This window comes from Alosa pseudoharengus, unplaced genomic scaffold, assembly GCF_046254945.1.
Source record: "Alosa pseudoharengus isolate Yale_2024_CS ecotype anadromous, Long Island Sound unplaced genomic scaffold, YU_APseudo_1.1 YU_APseudo_1.1_scf_8, whole genome shotgun sequence".
Taxonomy (NCBI): domain Eukaryota; kingdom Metazoa; phylum Chordata; class Actinopteri; order Clupeiformes; family Clupeidae; genus Alosa; species Alosa pseudoharengus.
The window spans coordinates 38,516,510-38,532,837 of record NW_027468870.1 but is presented as its reverse complement, the minus strand read 5'-3'; the positions used below and the strand labels follow the sequence as shown (position 1 = coordinate 38,532,837).

General features: G+C 45.1%; 1 protein-coding gene across 5 annotated transcripts in view; it reads right to left on the bottom strand.

Annotated features, from left to right (window-relative positions):
- The window catches only part of doc2b (double C2-like domains, beta), a 160,626-nt gene that overhangs the window by 46,516 nt on the left and 97,782 nt on the right, over positions 1-16,328 (bottom strand). The gene's annotated exons all lie outside the window — the stretch shown is intronic.

The following is a 16,328-nucleotide window of genomic DNA, read 5'->3' as shown; positions in this document are numbered from 1 at the left end:
AAAGTTAAATCTAATCTAATTTAATCTAAAACATTACCTGCCTCTGCTTTGCCTCTTTTCGGATCATGTTATGAATAGCAGCAGCTACTGTATGTCTGCATAAATTGAGACATTGTTATTGACCTTCTGGACCAGAGACATTCCATCAATGATTGTTGCTGTATTATATTCATCTGGAAGATTATCTGATAGTGATGCAAGTTTCTGCAAATGCTTTGCAAGTGCTGCTTTAGAGGTTTTCCTTGGGGACCCCACAGGTGTCGCCAATGACCATGGTTAAGGTCCAAGAGGGTGACAAAAGACTTCTCTCATGTCCAGTCTTTAACATGATGGTCTTGCCATGTGCCTGTGTTTTTTTTTTTTACTTGTAAATGTCTTTAATTTTTGCTTTGTCAATGTATCATGGAATTTGTGCTTAGGTGTATCTGACTCCAGCCTCTATGTCATGATCTTTGCCTGGAGTATGAGCCTGAATCAGATCATCCCTAACCTCTTGTGTTGCTTTGCCTGCTGTAGATATGCAAATTAACTCATGTTCCTCTGAAAATGGATTGATCCAATTTCAGTTTCTGTCTCATCAGATCTAACTGTGCAGAATTTTTAAAACTGTTGTAAATGTATGTACCTGTAGATCAAGTCTTGGAAAATAGTTATTATTTCTTTTCAATGGAAATTATTTTAACATCAGATGAAAGACAATTTTAAGTATGATAATAATAATAATAATAATAATAATAATAATAATAATAATAATTGTACATAATGATAACAATGTGTAAAGTATGAATATTTTCAACAACCAGTTCATCTACATCTCATTCCCACATTCTTACTAGTCAAAAGTACAACTGAAATGTATGTAGATCATTTTAGCAGCTGTGATGCAATTACCATCATTTCCCAACTATTAGCTGCAGCTTACACATTGATTTTGCAAAATTTCTTCAGCTATGAGGTTAATACACGGGGGCAGTTAATATGGTATATGGTTTTGTTTCTTTTAACTTGCATAAAACACTGTCCTGCGGCTTATACACAATACAGCTAATACACAGGGAATTACTGTATGTATTTCATGTGCCCTGGACATTATAAAACTATAATATTTATGTTAAGCTGGGTACATGTGGTGATGTGAACAATTTTCATATGGTATTCCTTGAATGTAAAGGTAATATGTGATTGGTAATCATGATGTTTTGATCTCTTGGAATATCTCTTATGGGTAGTTTCAATAAAATACTAATTTACTGAATTTTGGGGTGTTTCCGAATAGTACATTTACAAATAGTAAATACCATAGCAATGCAGACCTATGTAATCATTTGTATTTCAAGTCTCTGCTGGGAGGTAGGAAGGTATAAATACATTGATTAATGAGGTAGTGGGCATTTCAATTAGTGCTGCAACACGTTGTGTCTCTGAAAACGTAGATTTGTTCATTATTACACATAAATCTTGAATTTTATCAACCAAAATGAAGGGCAAAATCTCATAATGATTCAAAATATGTATGCCAACATCAAACACCACATATGCATCAGTAATAATGAGGTTTGGATTATTTTCTGGGCTGTTATGAGTGGTTTAACAAAAAAAAGCCAATAGGCGGAATTTCCTTTTTTCAAATCAGAGGTCAACTTTGAAGGTCTGTACAGCCATAAAGCTACAAGATCCAACTTGCTATCATACCATTTTCATACTCCAGAGATATGTAGCTTTCAGAAAAATATAGTGAAAATTTGCCCCCCCAAGTGGTAGTGACACGCCCCTTTTTTGGCCTGTGGCTCATGGACTAAATGTGTGTTAACCATCAAACATTAAAGCATGCCTGGAGGCGGCAGTGGTAATGTCCCGAGTCCGACACTGTGGGCTCTCCACCGGCACGCCAACTTTAGACAAACAACCGAGCTAACTGGCAGGTCAGTGAAGTGCATTTGGTGTCAGCGTCTGTCCTGGTGCCCTGGCAAACACCACCGGCCCCGATGCCCCACTGGCACTGTTTACCATGGCAGAGGTTGAGCCTTGTACCGCCTAGCAGAGCCATGCAGAGGTCGAACTGTAGATAATTAGCTGTCACAGTATTTGCCTGCTCTAAAATAAAAGAGTATCAGGGAAAATAAATTGTGCGCTAGAGAGTAGTTGCAGAGTAGTTGTCACTATTATTGGTGAGAGTGTTTTTGATCACTGGGTTGTGTTGGAGTGTGGGCGGAGTGACAGCCTATGCTGAGGAGTGCCATTTCGACAGTGAAAGTGCACACGGTATACAAATCGCACACTAAAAGCAACTACCTCCTGACTCCTTCGTACTGTCTAAAAAAGCTAAATACAAACCAGCATGATGTTTGCGCTCACGTCGCAGACAGAGGGATGAACCATAAGCTTGCCTTGAGGCACATATGTGAGCCGGGGCATTTGCCGGAAGCCCTAAATAAAGCAGGCAATCAGAGGATCTGTTTCTGCTCACTCCGGTGACAGACTACTGATCGGCCGGGAAAATGAGTCAGATGGATCATGGAGATCCCATGGGAACAGCCGCGGCATTTGTACGTTTAAACAGCTGAACATGTCTTGCTAAAAAGATGACAAAATGGTTAATTTCAGCAAACCCATCATTGAATCGTTTCATAGACAACTGGTCTGCCCAAATTTGTTTATCACATTTTTCGGGGAACCATGTACTGACATCTATCTCATGCCTATTCTATGTTATATGTACATATATAATATATAAATACATATATTTATGTGTTTCATGTTATAACTACAGCGTCATGGTACATGTGAAAGATAAAGATCTGAGTTTGCCTTACTACAGGCTTCATACTGTGGATGAAAACATGTTCATCACACACAAACCCACACACACACACTCTTAGAGACAACACTGCATGCCCACACAGGTGTAACGCCAGGGCCATGATGGCCACCCGACATGACTCCTGTGAAATTAACTGCATTTGTTTTCCTCAACCCGGGAGCATCTGCAGCTCAGTGGGCCTGCCAGCGAGGGCCGGAAGATTATCAGAGTCCAGGTAAAGCAAATCCTGGACTGCACTGTGGGGTTGAGGTAGCAAGGCCAGCAGAGGAGACGGCCCTCGGGGCCTGGCCACGTGATCTTGGATGTCTCGGACGGAGGGAAGTGGATGCCCGCGAGTCGTCACCTGTGGTCACGACCGGCCTGCCGAGCGTGGCATGGGATAAAAGCCAAATCAGCCGCTGCCCAGCTGGCTCTGCCCCGACACCATCTAAAAGCCAAGGCAATAAACGAGGCTGGGAATTATAAGTGATTTCCTTAATATGCAGCATTCAAAAGCACAACAATAAAGGGGGGCACCCCTGCAGGCCATAAACACACTTCAATCTGGAAAGCCCAGACAGACAAAACAATAGAGCCTGGCCATGATTTGAAAAGTTGCTCCGAGGCTAATTTTATTTTGCTCATGAACTACATTAAACCAGGGGAAAGGGCTGGCAGCCTCTCTTTTCCTGGGGTAAAAATCGGAGATCTCTGGCGACCACACTTCCCTCCTGAATGCGCTTGTTATGACACAAGCACGGTCTCAGTCTGAAAAAAATAAAAAATATTGAGGGAAGTCTTATCAGCACAAGCAAGGAGCCAGACAGACTCTTCCCAATTTTACTTCAAGGTAAATTTCATCTCTCAGGTGTACTGCAAGTATTCAGGCATTTGGGGTAGATAAATTCAACCTTCTTTCATGTCAAAGAACTTTTCCGAGATATTTCCCAAAGTGAAAATGTTTTTTTTCTATTTCAAATAACTGTGAAAGTCAAAAAGTCAGACACAGATCAGACATAGAAGCCTACTGCCAACAGACACAATCCACCCCTTCATCTGTCGTCTGGAGGTAGCCCAAGTATAAACACTTCAGAGCGAGATGTGCTTCTGTCTTTCTGTCTGAGTTTAGAGACATAATGGCCATGACCCAACAAAATAATGATGCCATTCTTTTGCCAAGGGAATCCTGCCAATCACATCATCCCTCATTCAATCAAATCTGGGGGTAACACTCATCTAATTTTCATTAGGCAATACATACATGTGGCATGTTCAGTTCCAATATTAGCTGGATATATACTGTATTAGTTAGAGGGTTACTGATGTAAAGCCTTATCCCAGAGCTCCTTTACTTGTTTTGAAAGATGTGCCAACCAGTTTTAGAAGCAAAAGGACAAGAGTGATCCTGGTCAAATGGATTTGGGGGGAAATGGTGCAGTATGTGAATGTACTAGACATCTCATAAAATTAACAGCAAAACCTAGCTTGGCCTCAACAAAACAAATATCCAAAGTATTCTGCTACACAGTTGATCATAGTTTGGGGCGCTTGAAGCTTTCAAACAATCTGAGCATCTCTCTCACATGGCTCAGCTATGCCCATGTCTACATGTATAAATGTGCCTCTGCAAAGGGCAGACTTTCCCCCACTCTCACCGTGTATGCACACCCGCTTGGTCCATCCCTGGCATGAGCATGTGACTGTGCTGCACTCCTGAGAGAGGGATGAGTCATCCAAGAGATACAGACATGCAGAGCATGCCGTGTTCGTCTTGTCCATTCCCAGGTACTTGCCCCCCAGTAGGACAGTTATATGAAGGGTAAGTGGAGAGGGGTGTGTGTGACAGTGGAATGGGTGGGGGTTTGTGATGTATATTCCCAGGTACTTGCCCCCCAGTATGGTAACTAGATGACTAAGGGTAAGTGGAGAAGGGTGTGTGGGGGTCGGTGGGTGGGCATTCGTTATGTATATCTCCAGGTTCTTGCCCCCCCATAGGGTAGTTCCATGACTAAGGGTAAGTGGGGAAGGTGTGTGTGTGGGGAGGATGACGGTGGGTGGGGGCTTGTTATGTACGTTATATTCATCCCCACGTACTTGCCTCCCAATAGGGTAGTTAGCTAACACACTAAGGGTAAGTGGGGCAGGGTGTGTGTGTGTGTGTGTCTGTGGGGTGGGTGGCTCTACAGGTACTTGCCCCCCAGTATGGTAGCCAGGTGACTAAAGGTAAGTGGGGCAAGGTTCTGCGTGTCTGTAGGGTGGGGGTTCATTATGTCCATCCCCAGGTACTTGCCCCCCAGAAGGGTAGTTACATGACTAAGGGTAAGTGGGGAAGAGTGTGTGTGTCTGTGGGATGGAAGTTGGGGGTGGCAGTGTGTAGGGGTGGGGGTTCTGGGGAAGGCTGGGTTGCCAAGGGAAGCCTCTGCTCTGGTCCAATGGGTGCTGCCGCTGCTGCCGCCTGTGTTCCTTTATCTCCCCTTTGCAGGGAGAGAGGCGGCGGTACGCGCCGTCAAACACGGCCGTCATGCTGACAGCTCCTCGCCGCTCCCCAGCAGCCGTGAGCAGCACGCCGGCTAGCCACAGGTACGAATCAGAATGCAGATTCCCCTGAAGGGAGCTGAGGAGGAGGGCTGGAAAGGTGGTGGTGGTGGGGTGCAAGTGGAGTGTTTAATTAGAATTAATTAAGCACACACAAACTAGGTTTGAGAAGAGACCGTTTTATTTGGGCTTTGCCATTATCTGTTCATCAGAGAAGCTATCCACATTAGAGGGATTATATACTATTGGTTATGGGTGTGTTAAGGATTAATTCAGATGGGCTCATTCAAATGTCACTGCCTTTTAGTGCCTTTTCCATCATATCTCTTAATCTGCGTCCTTACCATCTTAGATAGCTATATACACCGTACTGTGAAGAATATACTTCATTCAACCTGTAAAAGTACTAAAAGTGATTCTTGTGTGGCAGCCACTGTACCATAACACTAGAAAAACATCCGAAGTTCCTGCTGAAAGATTTGTTGTGACACTGCAAGTCTACCTCCCACTCACCTACTGTACTAGACCCAGGATTGGAGACCAGGCCATATAATGTTTCCCCTAAACTGAAGAAGCCAGACTCCACACGGTCAAACAACTAGCAGTTACTGTACTGTACTCTACAGTAGAGTGTATTGAGTTTGAACGCTAGACAGCTCACTGTGTAATCTCATCCCCCCAGTAGCTTAGCAAGGGGAGCTGAATCCTCAATTGGGGAGCACAAAAGATGCAACAATGTGTGGCAGACCAGACAAACCCCAGCACCAGACAAGGGGTTTATTTTGAAGCCTCAGCACTTAATTAACTTTCCACCCAGACCTGTATGCCATGTTTAGGAAACTCGCCGGCAACAGAGCCTTGGAGACAATGTGTGCTATGATTAGAGCCAAATTTTTTTATTTCCTGATGCCCTTTTCCCACCATCACCACTGCATTTCAGACCTGCCCTGGCAAAATAGAGAGAGAGAGAGGGTTACTGCCCTCTTGGATGATGTGTAATTACAGCATTGGATAGTTGCAGTTATCTACAGGGATCAAATCAATTGACACTAATTAAACACTGATCAGCAAAGACAGAAATGTCACTCGCAGCGTTAAGCAAATGGGCGGCCAGGATATTACACTGATGAAATGGCCGCCAGCAAGGTCAGGTCAATAAAACACACCTCGATAAAAGTGAACTACAATAGAACTACAATGAAAGTGAATAGAACTACAATATAAATACAATCCAGTACATCTATGTATACAGCATATTATGCAGCATACTGCACGCATTTTGGTGAAATATGACCGTATCTCTATTCACTGACTGACCCACTGAGTTGAGCTGACGTGATGCTGATGTAAGGTGATGTAAACTGTACTCTGATATCAGAGCAATTTGAGCTTTTTAAACGGTAACTGTAGTTATGCGGAATTCCTGTAGAAAGGGACTGTAAATGTTTAAAAGGTCTGGTTGGTATGACTATTCTCCAAAACTCTTATGAAGGACTCTTTTGAAAAACTGCACGCTGCATTCCATTCCATCCAAGTTTTTTAGGCAAAAGCTTTTTTCAGCATTACAGTTGAACACTGCACCAGTTCCCCACCAGAGGTACCCACCTGAGGAAGGCTCCACACTGTTTGCTTTAGCACTAAACACATCACCACCACTCATCCATTACGTCTGTGAGGTGTTGGCTAATTAAACCTGAGGGACTAACAAAACCTTGCAGGGGGTATGAGCTGCAACACATCTTCTAACCCTGGCAATATATGAGAATACATAAATCAAGACATTTTCATCTCAAGGTGAAATCAAATCACATAAAGAAAGATAATGAACCAAGTCCCTGTTCTCTGCCAGTAGCTTGTATATGACTCAAGTGTAATTACAAAACTGCAAAGATTTAACAACCAGCATTCTACACCACCTGCCTTTGAGTAACCTATACCTTTCTAAACATAGATGCAACAAAATCGGCTGTACCCCTAACAAGCAGTGTACACTATTGAGGTTCGCTGTCTGAAAAGGGTCTGGTCAGTGGTGCCTACCCGCCTGCCCCTTAACCACCTGTGGGGCCCGGCTCACACTCTCCTCACCTGTGACGTTGACTTGTGACTCAACACTACTATGCTGTGGAGCTCTCTTCCAGCAGCTTCATAAAAAGCCTGGCGGGTGGCCTTCCGCAGACCCCTGTGCGGCAGCCGAGCAGCTGGGCAGGTGACGGGCCACGCGGCGGAGGAATCAAAGCCTAATATCACACCGCTGGGGTGTGGTGCTGGGGGTTGTTGGGTGGTGCTGGGGGAGACTGATTAACATGAGTGGAGTGTGTGTGTGGAGCTGCAATGCACACAGACCTGATTGGTGTGTGTGTGTGAGTGTGTGTGTGTGTGTGTGTGTGTGTGTGTGTTTGTGTGTGTGTGTGTGTGTGTGTGTTGAACTCTATGGAGCACAGGGATGGTGTGTCTAATGAGAGGAGAATCACTCTTGTGCTTAATAAAAAAGAAAAAGACTAATGAGATACAGGGATGAGACACAAAGACTACTGCAGCCATATTGGAATAATACTTCTGGAATTGAACAATGCAAATTAGCTCCAAAATACCACCAGAAGCCATATTGGAATACTACTGGAATTAAATGATGCAACTTAGCTACAAAATGGCAGCATAAATGATGCAATAGGAAAAAGTCTACCTTTTCAACTAGGACTAAGTGGGAGGGCATCAGCCGAAAGGCTATCTTTTTCATTTTGGGAAAAAACGGCTGTGTCTGGGGAAAAGCCTGGGGCTTATTTCGTGAATCCATCACAGTGGCTGGACCAAGGCAGTGGTCAGGCAAGAGTGACTCAGGACTAAAACAGGGACTTTGATGATAGACTTAATGCCCTGCACTAAAACAGGCAATATTTACCAATACATGCAGTGTACCATATGGTGTGTAGGCTATCTGCAGAAATCTATTTAAATTATTTGACAAGAAAATGTATACCACATCAATAGAACAATAAGCATGTAAAAACATAATAGCCACCAATAATTTAGCTCGTACGTACTAGCTGGTACGTTTTCATTTCAGGGGTGACCAGCTCTAAGATTTATCTGCAACTGCTGCTAGGAAATGATCACAAGTGACTCTAATGGCCTGTGGCAGATACTCTCCCACAGCCACCGTTACAAGTGTTAGAACTCTTAATAGAAATAGAGGGCTGAGGTGTTCCACTGGCACTCATGCCAGAGGAAAGGCCTTGGGCTAGCCGCAGTCTTAAATGGAAAAGGGCTAACAGACGGCCAATGTCACATGATTGATACAGTGACTGAAAATCCCAAACTTGCAGTAATGTGTTACTCCCTGTCCAACTTCATCAGTGTTTAAGAACAGAGAAGTGCGTGAAACCAAGGTCTGAATAGATGAGTAAACCCATAGGAATGTTGAGGATTAGACCCGTCTACTGTGGTCATTATCTCACAAAGCCTGTAGTGCATCCCTTTGCCTCTTTGTTGTCTTGCTATTGATGCTGATAGATGCATGAATCTGAACATCTTCCAGGACCCTTGTCTAACATCTCGGAGGCCAGAAGTCTCTTAATCATTGTGTTACACGGCTAAATTTAGCAAAACAGACAGGCAGCTGAAATATTGGTTTCTATCCAGTGTTTGGTATTAATGCGCAACTGAGGGGGATTAAAGAGCTTAGGACTGTGTATCAGCTCGCTGGAGAAAAAATACCCTTCCACGCGGCACAGAGAATTCCAGCATCCCTTTTCTTTAGGATCTTCCTCTTTAGCGTCAAAAGTATGGGTTTAGTCATGAAAAGGCTTCCATTGTTTATTTGTGCACTAATTTATGAAACCGTTTCTAAGGGCATTGGAGGGCCTCACTTTGAGTAGCAAGACATTTTTTCCTCACAGCACAAACCTTTGCAATTACACTGTCAATGAAAACAAAACAGGCAACACACACAAAAAAATCCCAAGGCTGAATGAGCAAAAAAACAAAAAAACAAAGAACACAACAAGCGAAGGCAAACAAAAGAACAGAGGACACAGCCAAACACAAAACTATTAAATACAAGGACAGGAAAACAACGAAGGTTATACAGTAGTACGTCTGAGCAGACACATGACTTCACATGACACATGAGAGGATACCTCTGCATCAAAATTCCAACATGCCAACACTACAACATACCTGGTTACACAGTAGTGTGGAGAGGACAGAGTCAGATTAAATTGCACTCGTTTCCACAACTGTAACTAGGGATTACACCCTCTCATTAATCTTGTGATTGTGACCTCTCTTCAAAAATCATTAACATTCCATGAAATGCATTTGCAGGTTGCTTTGAAACAATGCGGCTGGAGCCAAAAGCACTCAATCCTGTTTGTGGATGAAAGTAAACCAGCAGCACTCTGTGGCTATTAGCACTACCGTTACAACGGTACAAGGGAGCCGAGTGCCACGAGTCACGGGCAGCCTGCGGCATACGGAGGACCGGCCTGTTTGGTATGGGGCGCACGACAGGCCATGCCTTCTCTCTGGGCTCAGTCTTTTACTCCAGCGGATGTCCTTAATGCGTGGGGGGGCTGAGGGCCGTCAGGAGAAATATACACTGAGATGAATTACTTCGACGAGAGCCATGTCACAGGGAGCACGTTGCATTAGGAAATGAAGGATGACCCCCCCCCCCTTTGCATGACTAATCACGAAACTAAGCACTCCACAAAACTTGATATGTGTCGCACCAGATAATATATAATTCCATAATATAAAAAGGGGCCTTTCATAACAAGATTTACAGTGTATGACTTTTAATGGCTGCCATGAGTGATTTCAATGTGTGTTATGGTGTGTGTAGCATGCGCTGAGATATATGGGGACCTGAATTAACGAGTGCCACCCTCTAATATGCACTGCAACTGAACACTACAGGTCCAATGAGGGAATAAAACCCTGTCCTGCGATAGAGAGATAGGCTGATATTCAGTGGCTGAATGAAGTCTACCATATGGCATGTTACACAATTCACTAAGCCTCCACACGGCTCTTTGGGTAAGAGAGTTGTGTTGCGTAAGATGCTGGGCGAGATACTGATGCTGGCGCTCCGTCACAAGTGATGAGACAGAGTGCTCTCCTGCTGGACAGCTGGCCTGCTGGCTGGAGCCCTGTTCTCCCCGTTATGAGGGATTTCACTGTTACTGGGCTTTTGTACTTATAAGGCAGACGGACGGTCCACTTGTCTCTGTTTTGGAAACAACATCGGCCCATTTCCTGTCGATCATTTCTACCCATGACGGCTGTTACGACTTGCTATCATGCATGTGTGTGTCCAACAAATGTAATGATGTGTCTAGTAATGATTCTTAGTCTAGTCTCCAACACAGACTGTGGTAAACAACTATGTCAGGAATTCTCGGAAAAACTCTAGGATGCCAAGGTGTTTTCTGGTGCTGCCTCCGAGTTCAAAACAAGAAGCCAGTATCAGGGGAAGCCGCCCCTCCCCCCACCTCAACAAATCACGCACCTGGACTCTCACTTGTGCTGATAACTTTAATCAGACGGAGGGCATACACCGGAAAGCAATGATCCTCACCCGCTGAGCCCCCTGACACGCCACGCCACGGCCCGCCACGCCACACGCTTCACCCGCCTGTCCTCCCTGCCATGCCATCACCACTATTGGGAAGGATTATGAGCCTGAGAGCCCTGGGCGTGAGAGATTGGAGAGTGGAGAGGGGGCAGATGGGATTGCGGGGGCCTCCGCTGACCACTGGGAATGCCCGGAAACTCCACCGGGATTGGTCGCTGGCTAAGGGGCTTAGAGGGGCCAGGGACGCGGATCAATCCGCAGGCGCTCCAGCTACCCAGGCAGGGGAGGGAGGACTGGGGGCCAGAGAGAGCATGGAAAACATGCGCAACCTGATTGCCTGGTGTCTGTCAGACAGACAGAGTGCTAGACTTCACTCTTCCCAACTTCACAAGACAAAAAAGACACTGCAGCCTTAGGTGCCATGTTTGACTGTCACCCATTTCAGCTTTCAGAAAAAACATTTGTAATTGCCATTTGTAATACTTTGTAATACTTTTGTCCATCAACCCTGCATTGCTTATGCGTCATCGCCGTCATGAAGCACATATTGCTTTGTAGTATGTTGTATGCATTGTTGTTTTCCTTGCAATAAGGCAGTGGGGGAACTTTTATGATCACAGTGATCGACGCACTCAAAGAGTGTTACTACTGAGTGGCCATTACCCCTCGGAAATAAAGCAGTGTTCACACCGCACCTGTCTAAAATTATACTCCCCAACCTCGTAACTCTGTTTCAGAGCACTATAAAAACAGTGCTGAGCTTTCTGTTTCTTAAAGTCTAGACTATATTCCTGAATCACTGCAAGGCCCGAAGGCTGTGGTAAATTTCTATTTAAACTATAGTCCAAATTTATAGTCATAAATAAATGTCTGGTTAAAGTAGCTTTAAATTACCTCTGACACAATGAGAAGTTGGAGGTTTTATTTTCCCTTTCATGAACAGGCACCTTCTGGTCCCTTTTAAAGAAACAAACAAAAAATGCCATGCTGGAGGTCACAAAACAGGTTATATAGCCAACACACTATGCATTTTTAGTCTGAATGGTACCTAATTAATTCTATAAGCTTATTAAATTAATTCTTTAAACTTAAGAAACAAAAAGAACACCAAGTGCGCAGTGGCTGACCAGTTAATAATTTAGAGGCTATAAGAACAACACACGTGTTTGTCTCCAACAAACAACAAACAAAGAAACAAACAGCCCAGTGGCACTGCGGCCACCTCTCATGAACAGCTTGGTCTCAAAGTTTGCCAAGTGCAACGGCGAGAGACGTGTCAGTGGAGCACTGCTGAAACCAAACCAGACATGGCAGCACCCCTGTTGATGGCAATCACACAGATGGCTGACGGCTCTGCCGAGTGCCCGGGGGGCAGTGCCATGACGGCTGCCGTAGGCGTACTCCTGCGTCTGTTTTCCACCGAGGACCTGGGGGTTGTGTGCGTGTGTGTGTGGTTCGGGCAGAAAGCTCACATAGGGTCCCCACAGATAAAACAAACAGCACCAGGGGCTGACGGCTGATCAGAATCGGCGTGTGGTCCTGGGTTAACCTGCCCCGGGGGTGCTGAGGCTACGCTCGCCTGAGCCAGCCAGCCAGCCCGCACACCCAGTCCCCCTGTTCTCGTCATTATCTGACGACAGCTTGCAGATAGACCCTTAATAGGATTCTGCAGTGTGGCCTGCTTCTGGGAATCCCTGCTTATACCTGAGTGTGTCTCTGGGTCACACAGCTGCAGGGCCTGATAAACACTGTGTAATGCACTCACGGCTCTGCAGGCTGAATGAAACATACGCCCAGTGCTATACATTGACGTATAGCGTAGCACAATGCTGCCATGGTAGCCTGAATTATGGCTCTGTGTGCAATGACTGACGTGTCACCGAAAAGGTTAGCGTTGATAAATGTTTAGGTTAAGAACGTAACCATTTAATTGTGCAATTCACATCTTAGATGCTCTTTCACTGGCATAGACCTGAGTAATGAGATAGCCATTCGAACGGTCATCTTTCTGTTTTGTCCTTCCTTCAGCGGCTTTGACGGCTTAATTCCCTCTCCTCTGATTAATCTCTCTGTGCACAAAGGAAGCATGGCTGCAGCTTCTCCGCCAGCGGCTGCTTGATGGAGTCTGCTTTCATGGACAACATGCCCGAGACTTCCTCGTCTGAGGGGAGCGAGATGGAGGGAGCGCTGATCTAATCAGGGTTGGGAGCAGGAGGATCAGGCCGGTGTTCTGGCATCTCCTGAGAGAGACCTAGTTAATGAGCTTATGACCACATCTGACTTGATGGCGCTACGTGTGTGTGAGCATGTGTGTGCACATGTGTGTGCATACAGCTGGGTGTGTGTGTAAGTGTGTGTGGTGTGCGCACACGTGGGTGGCTGGGCGGTTGGAGGACTCAGTGGGTAATGAACTTTTCCTTTTCAATTAAAATCTCCGCTGACGAAAAAGCGATCTGAAAATGCTACGCCATGGTGGTTGGCTCTGCCTCATGCAAATTTGCCAGTAATATTAATGTCAAAGTGAAACCTCTCTGCATGATACCAAAAAGGGTGGGGGTGGGTTCTGCTTTCTTGGGGTGGGTGGGGTGGGGGGGTAGATAGCACAAACTCTTATGGCCAATCATGGGGAAGCATTGAAGTGTGTAATCATCAAAAATTTAGAGCATGACTTCAAATCCTGATTAGGGTTTATTTGTATCATTTGTGTATTTGTGTCTGGGCAATCCTGGATAAAAAGATATTCCCAGCTGAAGTGAATGGAAAGAATGCAATGGAGAGTCTAAACTGAAAATGAACATGATGTATCTTATTTGTCTGTGAAAGCTGACCAGACAATAGCACCACTTAAAGTAGCCCATTATGACTTGGAGCCTTGTGCTGACGTGCATAGTAAGCAAAGCTGTGCAGGAGTCATTTCAAATAATTTAATTCAAAAACTCCTTGATGGTTAGGCAATATTGTTCCCCATAAATATTATGAAGATAAGCAATGAACTCGAAAATATAATACACGTACAGTATTGCCCACTGAGATCTTAAAAATGAAAGAATTTAGACTACGCAGGACTACACTTGATGCAGTAATGGTGCTGAAATTGAAGCGAGAGGCGCAGCCTAATGAATGCACTGGAGACTGAGTGAGTGAGCGCTCTGTAGGTACAGGCAGGAGGGAGCAGCACAGCACAGCAGTCCAACTCATCCAGCGCTATTGCACTGCGCCTGCTCTGCTCCTCAACAGTCCCTCTGCTGCTGTGCGCACCGAGACCTAAAAAGTCCCCTGGTGAAGAGGCACAAAAACACTCACAAACGCTTTGGAGGTTTGCATCAGTCGGTGCTTAAGTGGGCTGTTTTTCATCTCGCTGCATCTCATCGTATTGTCTCATTAACTGGCAAAAACTGTTATCAGTCATTATCCAGAGTAAGCTGAGAGAATGGACAGTCTAACACGCACACTTCATAGATATTATACATTATACATTTATTGTTTGTTGTGAATTGGTGAACTGAACAAGTATACATTTTCACAAATACCTCCGTTTCCAAAAATTCATGTGCTTCATAAAACACATTAGCTAAGGAGTATCTGTGGTTTGTATGAAAGCCATCTGTTGCATTTCAGCAGCATCCTGTGGTGGCTCTTAATGACTGGGAGCCTGTCTAATGTGTACCCACCAAATGTGGGTTTGGGGAATTGATCAAATGCTCTCACAGTACCTGGAATCCAGTGAAAATGACCTCATTCGCGTTTCCCGTCTCCCATAACAAAGACTCACATTAAACGCTAATTTGGTTCTTAGCTGTGCTAATGTGTTGATTGCCATTCGACTGGGTCGCCAGGCAGGTGGTGGGTGAGGAGGCACGCGCGGGGGGGGGGAGGGGGTGTTGGGTGAGGCCGTGGGGGAGTCTTGCTCTTGCAGACTGTGATTAAGAGTCAGGAAACATCTGACCACCTGATACACTCCAGAGCATTCTGACAAATCACAGTGCAAATCACAGTGCAAAGAGTCACAAGAAATGGATGCATTACAGGCACATCTGAATAGCTTCAGTCAATACCTAAATTCATTATATCCACACGTGCACCGAGCACACACACACACACACACACACACACACACACACACACACACACACACACACACACACACACACACACACTATACCCTATCCATTAAAGGGGTAGCTAGGGTGGTGGCTGTTCTGCTCTATAATTGCTGAGCACGCTGACAGACAGGTTGCTGTGAATTCAGAACCAACATCCAGTCTTTCAATCAAACAAATCACTGCAAATCCACAGAGTGATTCCTGCAAGAATCCATTGGTAAACATTTCAGCAGTTTCTATCCTTCACTGGTATGCCTGGACAGAGAGAGAGAGAGAGAGAGAGAGAGAGAGAGAGAGAGAGAGAGAGAGAGAGAGAGAGAGAGAGAGAGAGAGAGAGAGAGAGAGGGGATTCATCTCCTCACCGAATCAGGCTAGATTTGATGATCCCTGTCATGTCATCCAGTGTGCCTGTGCCTACTGACGTGGTCACAGGTCAACATCTGTCAACAGTGGATCACTCCATGCCAGCCCAAAGCCGCGCGGGATTAGGAAACAAACAGTGCTGCTCTAAGCCACTCATCACTCCATGAGCACTCCATCATAAGCACTCTCTACTGTACGCCGTACACTCCATCCTGCTGTATGCACACTCCACCCTAGACAGAGTGCCCACTAGGAGCACAAGAATAACTCCAATTTATGGCCACACAGATCTCCCTGCTTGCATTTACGAGTCAAATCTTCTCATGAGCGGCCATATCAACAAATGAATAACAATAATCATTTGCTTGTTGCCTGGGTAGTGAAATATCCACAGGGATGAGAAAACTCCATGCATAGCACCATCCTGCTCATACAGGTCCTGTCTGTGTATGTCAATGTATGAGGGCACCCCTGCACCCTTTTGTCAACAGTGAGCTGTGTGTCTGTCTGGCTTAATAATCCTGTGACGTGCCGTGGCGGCAGCCAAGCCAAACGGACACCGCTTGGTCCGAGCTCACATGTTGCATTTGTATTGTGTGTCTGGCTGCTATTTGGGCTAATGATATAAACAGCTCTCCATCCAAATCTCCAAATCACTCCCACAAATCTCCACTAGCTGCATGCATTTCCTGCCAGCCTGAAAAAAGAGGCTATTGAAACGAAGCTGCTGGGAGATATGATTCATCCCATGTGCTTGAAACAAGGATGCCCAGATTTCCTTGTATTCTGGCCGTGGCATGCGTGTGTGCTGTTTGGGAGATGCATCATTCTAACGGTGCAGAGAAATGCAATGTGTTGTAGTGTTGTTCTTTTCAGCTCTTAAAAACAGCAGCATTTCATTCCTGCATGTCTGACGGATGGAGAGGCAGCCTGTACAGCAACAGTTGGCTTT